General features: G+C 41.1%; 2 pseudogenes; both read left to right on the forward strand.

The window, feature by feature from the left end:
- The first annotated feature begins 286 nt into the window (after window positions 1-286).
- On the forward strand, window positions 287-774 carry LOC101352097 (60S ribosomal protein L23 pseudogene; annotated as a pseudogene).
- A 3735-nt stretch (window positions 775-4509) lies between these two features.
- LOC101352351 (serine/threonine-protein phosphatase 2A 55 kDa regulatory subunit B delta isoform pseudogene) overlaps window positions 4510-13126 on the forward strand; it is a 33015-nt pseudogene continuing 24398 nt past the window's right edge.

The raw sequence follows: 13126 nt of genomic DNA on the forward strand, positions 1-13126 counted from the left end.
TCCTGCGGAAGTCAGTCCTCCAGTTCCTGCACTTCCAGTTAAGGGCAGCATTTATTTATTCTGGTCTGCCTTCTACTTTCTGTAATTTCAGGCCTGTTGTGATCTGCAGCTTTCTAATTTGCTGATCAGTCAGAAATATGCTCTGTAAAAATAGGTGCTAGCCCAGGTCTTGAGAGTAATTTCTTTGTTTAAAGTGGCCAAAGGCAACACCCCTTCCATAGAGAAAAATACCTGCTTCTTAAATCAGAGAGGCATGTGGGACCTTGCCCATATGCCAAAGATGTCAATGATGTCAAAGTGACGTCGTGGGTCCTCTGGGGCACGATTCTGGATTCTCCTGGATCTTCTGTTAGCAGCCATGACCAACTGTACTGACAACCTAGAAGCCAAAAATCTGTATATCATCCCTGTGAAAGGGACCAAGGGATGGCTGAACAGACCTCCCATGGCTGGTGTGGGTGACATGGTGGGCCACAGTCCAGTAAGGCAAACTAGATCTCAGAAAGAAGGTCCATCCAGCAGTGATAATTTAAAAAGGAGAGTCAGACCAGAGAAAAGACGGCGTGTTTCTTTATTTTGAAGATAATGCAGGAGGTCATAGTAAACAATAAAGGCGAAATGAAAGGTTCTGCCATCAAAGGACCAGTTGCAAAGGAGTGTGCAGTCTTGTGGCCTAGAATTGTGTCCACTGTTGGCAGCAGGGCATAATCCTCCGCTATATTCATGAAAGAAAAAAAAAACCATTAAAAATTATTTGCTCAAAATAAAAATCAGCCAGGCAGAGTGAACAGGAACATGGATTTCATCCCCTGAGGCTGTGTCTCCATTCAGTTGGCGGATTCAAGAAAGCAAGTCTTAGCTGCTTTCTCCTCCCACTGGGCAAGGATGCTAGTGTTTGTCCTAACTGAAAGAAAATCCCCTCTGACTGTTCCACCCACTAGAGATTCCTCCTGGGCTGGCCCAGGCTATTTGCATCACAGCTGTCCCTCTGGCCCCTCCCTCCCCCAGTTGCATCATAGGGAAGCATAAAACCTGGGGAAGCTTTTCTCTGCCAGTTTCTCTGGGTTGTTATTACTTTTAAAAGTGAAACCAACAGCCTGCTCCCATCACTCAGCAGATTCCCAAAAAGCTGCAGCTACTAGCCAAGTGAAGGAGAGAGCCTTGGGGCTCAGCAGTGATAGACAGCTTCCTCCTTTCGGGTTTTATAGAGCCCCGTTCCACCCTTGAAATCCTTGTTAACCCTGACTTTAATTTACTCAACCACCTGGTTCTTCAGTGATCCGAGGAAGTCCCGCCCCCATAATACCCAAATAAGGAGAGTGGGGCTGGTTCCTAGAAGCCCTGGTTGCGCAATGGTTAAGCACTGGGCTGCTAAACCAAAAGTGGGCGGTTTGAACTCACCCAGGGGTTCCTTGGGAAAAAGACCTGGTGATATGCTCCCACAAAAATTACAGCCTAGAAAACCCTATGGGGCAGTTCTACTAGTATTCTATAGGGTCACTGTGAGTTGAAATCAGCTGGGGGGCACACAACAACAGACTGGTTCCTGCCCCTGTAGACACTGGAGGGGCTGAGGATTAGGTCCAAAAGTGACCCTGGCACCCATGGAGATGGGACCTGACACCCGTAGACTATGAGACCAGTGGCCAAGATACTGAAAGACCACCATCATTCTAAATGTGTTAACTGGTCACGTGTACTGTGAGGAAGGGTTAGAAGTGTCAGACAACGGACCCTGGCTTATCTCTTCCCACCTCTTCCTTTGGAGAACCTGAGAGAACCTGAAAAAATCATGCTACTCCCAGGTGCCTTGGAGTCCCACTTCCTCACTCCTTATCCTTTCTCCCCCAGGCATGACTCTTTTGAACTTCATCAATCCTGAGTTCTTTCATTTGGCTACTGCTGCACCTCCTGCATTTCTTCTGAAGAGATGATCTCTTATTTATCACTGCAACATCCTATACCCTGGTGCCTTACGTATTGAGAGTTAAATACGAAACTGTTTGCACTGACTGCTAACCTGAACTTTGGTCGTTCGAATTCACATAGCGATATCACGGAAGAAAAGGACTGGTGATCTGCTTTCATTAGATTGTTGTTGTTGGTAGGAGCTGTGGAGTCCATTTCCAACTCATAGTGACCCCGAGAGAGAGTAGAACTGCCCCATAGGTGAAGACAGATTACCCAGTAAGCAAGGTAAGCACGTGCTTAGGGCATCAACAAAACAGTAGCACCAGTTGTCCAAAGCAAAAACTCCTAAATGCCAAAGAGACAGGACACAAGGAAAAGCGAGCACTGCAGTGGAAAGGAACTGGCAGAGCACTAAATGCAACTGACACCAGCTCCAGTGCATGAGGATGTGCCGGCCAGAAATAATGTTCACACAGGGTCACGAAGGTGCCCACGAGCAAGGTTGTTTAAGCTATGAGGCGCCTATCACTTCAGCACCTTTGCTGACATCTGTCTCCTACAGTCCCCTCCCATGTAATTGAAACTCTGTATCTCAGCAAGTCTCTTGGGGGTATAATATGTCTTTCTAATGAACAAGAGGTGAGGTTGGGCTGTTGAGCCTAGCTCTTGCTACATTCACCCAATACGCAACTGGGTCCAACATGAGCAGTTACTGGGCAAGGATGGATTGTATTAATTGATGACGGCTCTCTGATTCATTTCCAGAGAACCATCTTGTACATTCACGTCTGCTGATCCAGCAACTCCAGCCAGGGGAATCAGTAATGCTCTTTGCCATGATACAAACACAGGGGTATGCTCTTGCGAGTGTCCTGGTCGGTAAACAGTCAATGGGAACCCCAGCCCCAAACGACAAGCAAAAGCGAGGGAACTCAAATAAGTAGACCACTGCAATGAATTCAATCAAGTTATTTTTTAACTGTATAACATTTACGTACAGAGTTATGTCCTAAGTTTTGTAAACAATAATATTTATAACTTTAATTTTAAAATATGTTTGGCATACACGCAGATGCAATTCGCATACATTTAATATAATGCTAACACAGGTAATAATTTAATATGATACTAACATAGCAAATGTCAAAAAATACTGGAAATATTAATATTTATCTAACAAAAAGTTTAAATTTATGCATCAAGTGAGTTTCATTTTTTATTATCTGTTGCACAAGACACAGTGCTTGATATTTATATATGCTAATAAATTAGATATTAAGCACATTAAAGGAACGTAAAATTCAATATTTATCATGCAAAATATGTTTTTATTTTGCAACAATGAGTATGTTTCTAAATTCATCTTCCAAGAAAGCAATAAAGGGCATTTATCAGAATATTACATTTATATTTTATCAGAATATTTATGTATCTCCATGTAAAGAAATTGAACAATTCCTTGAGGATGTACAATATGTAGAATATTCTTTTTGTAGAAAATGTGGTATATAGTAAAAATCTTAGTACCCCACTTCCTTCTAGCATAGAACCTATACCACAATATTTACTTTTTGGCAGAATGATGTACTGGACCATCCTCAGAGACCTGGCTTCTACCCAGATTCTGACACTTACTAGTTGTGTGAGCTAAAGAAGGTCTTGCTTTCTTAGTTATAAAATGCCAAGGTTTAAACTAAGCAGCTTCACAAGTCAAGCATCCACAGGGTCACTTGGACTAAATCTGCGCTCCTTCCTGCTCTGAAATTCTACAGTGCTGTTATTGTTCACTGTTTTGTGTGCATTGCTTTTTCAGTGAGATTTACACTTTTGAAGGAGGTTTATGTTTTTTACTGTAATCTCTACCATAAAACAAAGCACAAATCGAAGCACTTGATGTTGTTGTGTGCAGTCAAATCAATTCCAACTCAGAAGTGACCCTATACAACAGAGTAGAACTGCTCCATAGGGTTTGCCAGACTGTAATCTTTAAGGGAGTAGATCAACAGGTGTTTTCTCCCACGGAGCTGCTGGTGGGTTCAAACCACTGACTTTTGGATAGGTGCTTAACCATTGCACCACCAGGGCTCCTTGAGCACTTAATAGATAACTTCAAGAAATATCCTCATCAAGATTGTTTATGCTGGTTTCCCTGTAGACCAGTGGCCTTCAAACATTTTACTCCAATGCCTGTTTTCCCCCCCTTTAAAAATATTTTTTTATTGTGGTAAAATATACACAACGTAAGATTTGCCATTTTAACCATTTTCAAGTGTTCAATCTAGTAGCATTAATCACACTCACAATATTATGCAGCCATCACCACTATTTGTTTGCAAAATTTTTTCATGACGCCAAACAGAAACTCTTCACCTATTAGGCAAACTCCCTGTTTACTCCACACCAGCCCCTCAACTCATGGTGGTCACTAATCTACTTTCTGTCTCTGCATTTATCTGTTCTAGATATTTCATATAAATAGGATCATGCAATATTTGTCCTTCTGTGTTGGGCTGATTTCACTTAGCATAATATTTTCAATATTCAGTCATGTTGTAGCATGTATTAGAACTTCATCCCTCTTTATGGGGGAATACCTCAATGTCTTCTGAAAGAATTGTGGAAGAACTTGCAGAAGAACCAGTTCACCATAGGAATGTTGGCACTACTGCCACGGGAGAGACTCTCGATATGCAGCCAGAGGAACTTAGGGAAGGTAAACTTGTCAACATAAAGCAGGAAAAGTGGTTGTGATGGAAAGGGTGAGAACGTACCAGAGGAAGCGACACCACCAGAAAGCTTCACATTAAAGGAACTCTCAGAGATATTTCACAGCACTGAAAGCACAAAGATAAGATGTTGGAAGCTGATCCAAACTTAGAAAGCAACACAACAGTTCACCAAGGCAGGGAAAAGATCTTCACTCCATTTTGTAAGTTATACGAGGAAAAAAAAGAAGGCACTGTTCAAATCCCTTGATATGTTTTTACATCTCCCTGTTTTAAATTCTCTCTGTTTCTAGCATTTTAAATTATGGTGTACTAAATCAATATTAGTTTTACCTTTTTTTCATATCCCTATGTATTTATAATTGGACAATAAAAGAGTTTTTAATATTTTGACAAAAATATTTAATATTTAAACGTCATGGAATAATTGTAATTTTTCCCACTGATTATCGAGATTGTTTTGCAGTTTCAAATTGCATGGTTATTTTTATGGCTCTGCACTACTGTGCAAAGCAAGACTGCCCTTATTGCTTCACATATTTATAAGTAAATGTCTAAAATTTTCACCATAAATTTAAATAGTTGCAAAGAATATAATATTCAGCATATTTCTTCTTGAAATCATGTAAAATATACAAGTGAGACACTGAGGGAGGCTTTGCAGATACCAATATTTCAAATCCACCCTCCTCCTTTTTTTGAGCTCCTTCTTATGTGAAGTGGGAGAAGGATTTTTTTCTTTTAAGGGAAGGGTGGAAAGGACAGCCCACCATGTTTTCAAGAAGGGTTTTAGGGAAATTTACGATTTCCCTAAAACTACATGTGGCCACATGTGATGGTTAAGATTGTGTGTCAACCCGGCTGGGCCATGATTCTCCGTGTCTTAATGTAATCACTCCCATGATTGAATATACTGTGAGTAGCCAATCAGATGAAAGGGAGTCTCCTTGGGGGTGTGGCCTCCATCTGTATATAAGCAGACCTTCTGGCTTTTTGCTCTCTCTGGATTCTGCGGCTGCTTCCTGTTGTCTCATCTCCCGTTGTTAGGACTTGAGCTGTCAGCTTATCTGCCGAACCTGGGATTCGTTGATCTGCACAGCCTGTGAGCGGGAGCCCTGCTCGCTGACCTGCCGATCTTGGGCTTGACAGCTTCTGCAGCTGTGCGACTTGGGAGAGACCTCTACCCTGATCCACGGATTTGGGACATTCTAACCTCTACAATCACGTGAGCTGTTTCCTTGATATAATCTCTCTCTCTATATATATATATATATTTATACACTTTACTGGTTTTACTTCTCTAGAGAACCCAGCCTAAGATACCACATATTCCTTAATCTTTGCTGTGCCTGCAGAGTGAGAGTTACCCCAGTTTGAAGACCCAGGATGTAAATGTTGTTATGCTGATTCAGAGCCCCAGCTTCTCAGCTGTACCTTTACCCCCTTCTCTTTTGGTTTTGGTACCATTCTTGGCTGCAGCCTGTGGAGCTGTTTGCTGGCTTTGTAAAGACTCCTCAGTCACTGCCAAGGGGTGGTGAAAGCCCGCTGGGTACTTGCAAAAGAAAAGGAAGGAATCATCACAAGCTACACCCCACTGCACCTTTCCCAAGCGGCTTCCCGGGTATTATTAGCTTGTGCTAATAATTTCTTTAAGTTTCCACAACCCAACTTTAAATAGCACAAGCTTACTCAAACCTGAAGCCTAAAGGGAATGTTTTGCAGGTAATCACTGTGTTCCAACATAATTCCTTGGATTCTTTCTTGCATTCGGAACATTGCTAGCCCGGATTTATACATGAGGAGCAGTTTGCAGAAGGAAAAATAATATTTAATAACTGTATTTCTTCCATTGAATGCTCCAAACATATTATCTTTTGTAAATTCAACTAATACATTTTTATAAAACTCAGAAAGCAAGATTCCTATCTTAATTGCTGAGAAGAATTAGTCTCAAAGAAAAAAAAAAAACTTTCTTCGGGCCCTTGATGAGTCAGGAACAAAGCTGGAAATAAATGGATGTCTACAATCCTTCACGAAAAAATCCAAACCAGTTGCCAGCAAGTCAACTCCAAGTCATGGCCACCCATGTGTTTCAGAGTAGAATTGTGCTCCATAGGGTTTCCATGGCAGTGACCTTTTGAAAGCAGATCACCAGGCCTTTCTTCCGAGATGTCTCTGAGTAGGATTGAACCACCAAACTTACAGTTAGTAGCCAAGCCCTAAACCATTTGCACCACCCAGGTCCTTCATAGTTATCTGCTATTCCAAGCAGACTAATGTAGGAAATGTTCTGTATAGTATACTCACTGGAGACCAGGAACTCATTTCCTTACTTTTGTGTAATATCTAAGGCATATTTCTTAAGGGATAAGTAAGAGTTAGCCAGTCAACGATATAATGAAACTCAGTTGGAACTAAGACTCAATGTTGCCAGGACTCTCTTTCAGTCTCTTTCTTCTTTCTATGCATATGGCCCTCATCTTCTTTTTCTGCTGAGTGACTTCCTCCACACTGGGGTAAAACATGGTCACCAACAACTCTTGAGTTTGACCTCTTGCAACTTCTACCACCAGAGATGGACTGACTAATCTTTCTCTGTGTGTGTCTCTGTCTCTTTGTCTCTCTCTCTCTCTGTCTGTCTGTCTCTTCTCTCTCCCACTCTCTTCCCAAATCCAAAGTCCCTGGGCAAAGAATTCGTTGATTCAGTTTAGGAGGACCAGGGGATGTTCTCCTCTGACCAGAGATTTGGAACAATGTGATATGTTCTTGGAAAACCAAAATATTTTGAATGACTGCAGTGGGGAACTAGCGAGTAGTTCAGATCCTAAATGGTCTTATACAACGTCCTAAAACATTTGGGTTTTACTTTGAGGGTAATAAGGGGGCATCGAATGATTTAAGCATGATAGTGGCAAGATGAGAACACATTTTAATAAATGCACCAGAATGTGGAAGTGGTGATCTGGAGTGGATTGAGTCAGTGCAGCTATATGTCTGCACCCATGAACTGCAGGGGTTCCTTTACACATCAATGCCTGAGACAAGAATCAGGCACAGAGCAGCAGCCAACTGGGCCCCAGCTTTCAGCTGGGGCAAGATCAAGAGCCCTTTTACTTCAACGGACGGAATCCAACGAAACACACTTATCCCTGGTCTAGAGTAAAAAGAGAGATTATTTGTGGATTCTGCTCCCAAGAAAGATTTTTTGCCAGACTCTCTCCATCCTCTGTTAGTTGAGGGAGAATGCATGTCAGAGATTTATTTTTGTCTTTGGTTTCAAGTTTGAGAACCGCTGCAGAAGTGTCTCTGCTTAAGTGACATCTATTTGAAACTGTTTTGCACCTCTTTACTAATTTGACCTCTTCTAGAATAAAACTTGTTTGCTATCATTTAATTGCTACAGCTCAGTTTGCTTATTGTTTACTTCTCAAGCATATTATTTGTTGTTTTGTTTGTGTCTGGCAACTCTGGGAAGAGGGCTCTGACTCATTTATGTCACTGATTTAACCTACCAGTGATAAGGTTAAAGCTGATGCATATAAACCCTTCTTTCTCCCATGCCATTGAGGACTAACATTCCATTATCTGCTTGCTAGTTTCCTCTTTAATGAGCAATAAACTTTGACATATCTTGTACATCAATTATTCTAAGAAATTTTGCTTTAACCAAAGACTGTCCAAAAGCATCCTTGCTGGATCTGATAGTTAACCACATGCCAGCAAGTGTGACTCAGCCTTAGAACATCTGCAAAAAAAATTAAGAGCAGCCTTGTAAACTCCATGGTCCCAAGGCTTCTTGCTTTTGTTCTTTGGTAAACTCTCAGTGCTAAAGAGAGTGATGGGAACTAAGCATACAATAAAACCTACATTAGCATTTACCTCAGGACCATTTTTATTATGTGTATTATTCAGTGCGAAAGAAAGACCTGGCGATCTGCTTCTGTAAAGATCAAGCCCCAAAAAACCAAACCCATTGCCATCGAATGGATTCCGACTCAGAGTGAACCTATAGAATAGAGTAGAACTGCCCCCATAGGGTTTCCAAAGCCATAATCTTTACAGGAACAAGCTGCCACATCTTTCTCCCACAGAGTGTCTGGTGGGTTCGAACTACTAACCTTTCAGTTAGCAGCCTAGTGCTTAACCACTTCACCACCAGAGCTCAGCCAAGAAAAACCTATGAGGCAGTTCTCCTCTATCACATGGGTTGTTATGGGTCAAAATTGACTTGGCAGCACCCAACAACACATTATTCAGTAGCATCCAGTTGAAAGGTTGAAAACTTTTCACTAATGATTATATTGAAAAGTTTTAAATATTTTCCATACTGTTGGTTTTGTTATTTATTTGAAATCTTATATTGATAATAGTAATAACAATAAAGTATTACTAACGGTAATTTTTCATTTTGATCCTCTATGATCAAAGAACATAACCTGGACAATTTCTTCTGTTGTTAATTATTGAGATTTTCTTTTATGATTAATTTTTGTGTATGTTTTATAGTTATCTGAAAGAAAGCAAACTATATGTTTAGGGTACAGATTTCTATACACTGCTGTGATTTCTGCCTTTTTTAAAGCCACCATATAGTGAGCATACACTTGCGGCAGCTGTTGCTCTTGGTGCCTTAACATTTATTTTTCCTAATGTTCGCAACACTCCTACAAGTTAGCAGATATCAACCCCGTTTCACAGATGAGGAAACTAAGCCTCAGGTTATTTTTCTTTCATGCTTTATATGTTGTAGACTGCTTGTGGGGTCTAAAATTTCTCACTCTGACTGTATTTTCTCAACTTTCTTTTTGAATTTCTGTTAATTTTTCTCTTACGTATTTTGTTCATCTGTTAATCTGTACCAAACATTCAGTATTTTTATCTTTGATGCTAATGTTGCCTTTTGCAATTACTCCATCTTAGTTATCCAGTGCTGCTATAACAGAAATACCACAAGTGGATGGCTTTAACAAACAGAAGTTTATTCCCTCATAGTTTAAGAGGCTAGAAGTCCAAATTCAGGGTTTCAGCTCCAGGGAAAGGCTTTCTCTTTCTGTGGGCTCTGGGGGAAGGTCTTTTTCATTAATATTGTCCTGGATCTAGGAGCTTCTCCGTGCAGGGACCCCAAGTCCAAAGGATACACTCTGCTCCCAGCTCTTCTTGCTTGGTAGTAATGAAGTCCATTTCCTTTCTGCTCCATTCTCTTTTATGTCTCAAAAGAGATTGACTCAAGATATGACCTAATCTTGTAGGTTGAATCCTGCCTCATTAACATAACTACCTCTAATCTTGCCTCATTAACATCATAGAGGTTAGGATTTACAGCACATAGGATAATCACATCAGATCACAAAATGGTGGACAACCACACAAAACTGGGAACTATGGCCTAACCAAATTGACACACATTTTTGAAACACAATACAATCCATAACATTCCCTTTATTCCCTTTGATGAATTTTGCTTTAAAACTTTGATACTGAAATTGTATGATTCCAGTTGGAGAGGATAACAAAGAGAGGTGGGAATTTTTATGTGTAATCCTCGGTGATTCATGCACGTGGTGTCGCTTGTTTATAGGGCCTCTTGCAGATGCTGTGGACTTGGGGCCAGTAGGCATGAGATTTACTGTTGATTCATTAAGAGACTTTTTTTTTAATTGCAATCCTAGTCTCTACCTATCTTGCAGGTATTTTGTATGGAAAACAATAAAATAAAGAGTATGCCCTTTGATTATTTTAAAGACCTGAGTAAATCCAGCATGCCATGATTTCTTCACAGGATTTCCCCACAGGATTTCCCACCATTCTCACCTCTGGCCCCTCCATCCACACTCACCCTCCCACAGTAATGTATACCGAAGCCTCTGGTCTAGTTGGGGTTAATGTAACATTTAAGTGTTCTACTAGATGGCTTTCTGACCCCAGGATCCTGAGACTATGATTCAAGGAAAATAACCTATACAGGTAGTCCCTGACTTATGACGGGATTTCATTCTGACGACTCCATTGTTAAGTCAGTTCTGACATAAATTGAATACTCCTTTTTTTTTTTTTTTTAACTTTCATTGTTATTGCCTTTTATTATTAGAATCTTTATAAATCCAATCTTTATTTGTCTTTGGGGGTTGGAAACATTACATATAAACTTAAAGATAATGATAATATCAGCAAATTACATGCTGCAACATTGTATGTAGTTACATATTACTAACAATAAGATGTACAAAAAAAAATGGATGGTGGTAAGTGCAGTTCATCGTAATTCAAATACATCGGAAGTCAGAGACTACTTGTAATTACTTTCCTAGAAGATAATTGTAGTGCTTGAATTTTTCCCACCCAGGAAGAATTTTAAAGAAGCAAAAGTTTTTTTTTGTATTCGCTGATATTCTCAGCCAAACAACTCGAGCCATGAGCCTCCCAGATGTCACTTGAAGTGTATCCTCGAGACAAGACGTCACAATCTAAACTGCTCTGCAGCAAACTGAAGGAAACTCCCTCCTCAGTGAGCCAAATTCCTAACATAGTCATCTCTCAACTTCCAAATTTTCCCCTATTTCCCTGACAATCTCATATGTCAAGACAATTTCCATTGAACTAATGTGGTTTACTTTCTCTTAAAAATATTACTTGTCTTAGTTATACAGTGCTGTTATAACAGAAACACCACAAATGAGTGGCTTTAACATATACAAATTTATTTTCTCACAGTTTAGAAGGCTAGAAGTTTGAATTCAGGGTACCAGCTCTAGGAAAGTCTTTCTATCTCTGTGGGCTATGGAGGAAGGTCCACAGTCATGAAGGTTAGGATTTACAACACAAATTTTGGGAGGACATAATTCAATTCATAACATTTCACTCGTTGCCCCCCCAAATTCATGTCCTTGCTACATGCAAAACACATTCACCCCATCACATCATCCCAAAAGTCTTAAATCAATTCCAAGTCCAAAACCATATTTTCTGAACCATCTAAATCAAATATGGGTAAGAATTTAGGCATATTCTATCCTGGGGAAACCTGTGAAATCTAGAATACAAATTATCTGTTTCCAAAGTACAATGGTGGAACAAGCTCAAGGTTTGTTTCCATTACAAATGGGAGAAATTGGGGGAAAATAAGGAGTAACAAGCACCAAGTCAGTCCAAAACCCAGCAAAACAAATTACATTAGCCTTCAACCTTGAAAACAATCCCCTCTTCTCTCAGAACATCTGAGCAATGGCCTTGCCCTCCAGACTCTGGTTGTTGGCCATGTTCTCTAGATTCTGGGTGGAGACTCCTCAGTCCTGGGCTTCAGCTCCACCTTTCAGGCCCTCTGGAATGGCAACTTGGCTCCCCCGACTTTAGGCAGCCCCACTCTCCTAGTCCTTCTAAGTGGCGACCCCACCCCCTCAGCCCTGGTAGATTCCATTCTTCTGCCTCTTGGTCATGGCAGCCCCATCCCCTCAGCTGTGGGTGGTGACCCCATCCCCCGGTACACCTTAATGGTAGCCCCACACGCTGGAACTGAGTTGGTGAAATCCAACTTTTTGAAACTTAGGAGGCTGTGACCCCACCCTTTGAGATCCAAGAGACTGTGACCCCACTCTTTGAAACCGAGAAGGTTTTGCTTCCTGTGCACCTTCCAACAGTTCTACGGATCTCCGAGCTACCCTAGGGATGGTTCTTTTCTCTTCTTGCAGGACAAAAATGTAACTCCTTTGGCCTGCTTCTTGCCTGTAGAAGTCCAAGAGGCAGACAGTGTTCTTTCCTTTTGTTCTTTCTCTGTCTTCTTCAGTCTAAGCTGATAGGTTTTCTGCTGTGGTCGTTGATTAGATCCATCAGTCCTAGGCTTAATCTCTTTTACAAAAGATTGTGTACCCACATCTTTGGCGAGCATTCTAGGACATGTGTCCTTAATTTGTACAACAGAATTTTCCAAATCTTTAAGTTCTATTTTCATTTTGCACCGTTCATTTTTAAGTCCATCTCTTTCCTCTCACATTTGACTGTAAGCAGCAAGTAGAAACGATGCGACTCTTTAAGATCTTGCTTAGAAATCTCCTCAGCCGACTGGTGATAGTTCCCAAAGTGCCTAGTCACCTGTTTCAGGAGTTCAAGAAAAAGTGGAGTCTTTGCAGCCAACCTAGTGGGGCGCTCTTAGCCCAGCTGCAAAACTCACCTACCTATTCACCGTAGAGAATAGGGACATGCTTTTCTTTCAGACTCTCAGGGGCAGTGGTCGACCCCCTGCCTGGCTCAGCACGTGATCCCCTACCACAGCCAGAGTCCAGTGTCTGCACCAATCACCCATGCCTCTCTAGGACTGGGGGTGAGAGCCTGCATCACACACTTGGAGATCAACTGCATGCACACCCAAGCTAGTCCCATATAGGAAATTTTAACGAACTCCGGCATGGACATACTTAGTTACAGGACCAACTACCTGGTGACAGGACATTAGAGATCAAAAGGTGTCAAAAATCAAACTAGTGCACACGAGCAGC

This window comes from Trichechus manatus, unplaced genomic scaffold (assembly GCF_000243295.1).
Source record: "Trichechus manatus latirostris isolate Lorelei unplaced genomic scaffold, TriManLat1.0 scaffold00021, whole genome shotgun sequence".
NCBI classification, from domain to species: Eukaryota; Metazoa; Chordata; class Mammalia; order Sirenia; family Trichechidae; genus Trichechus; species Trichechus manatus.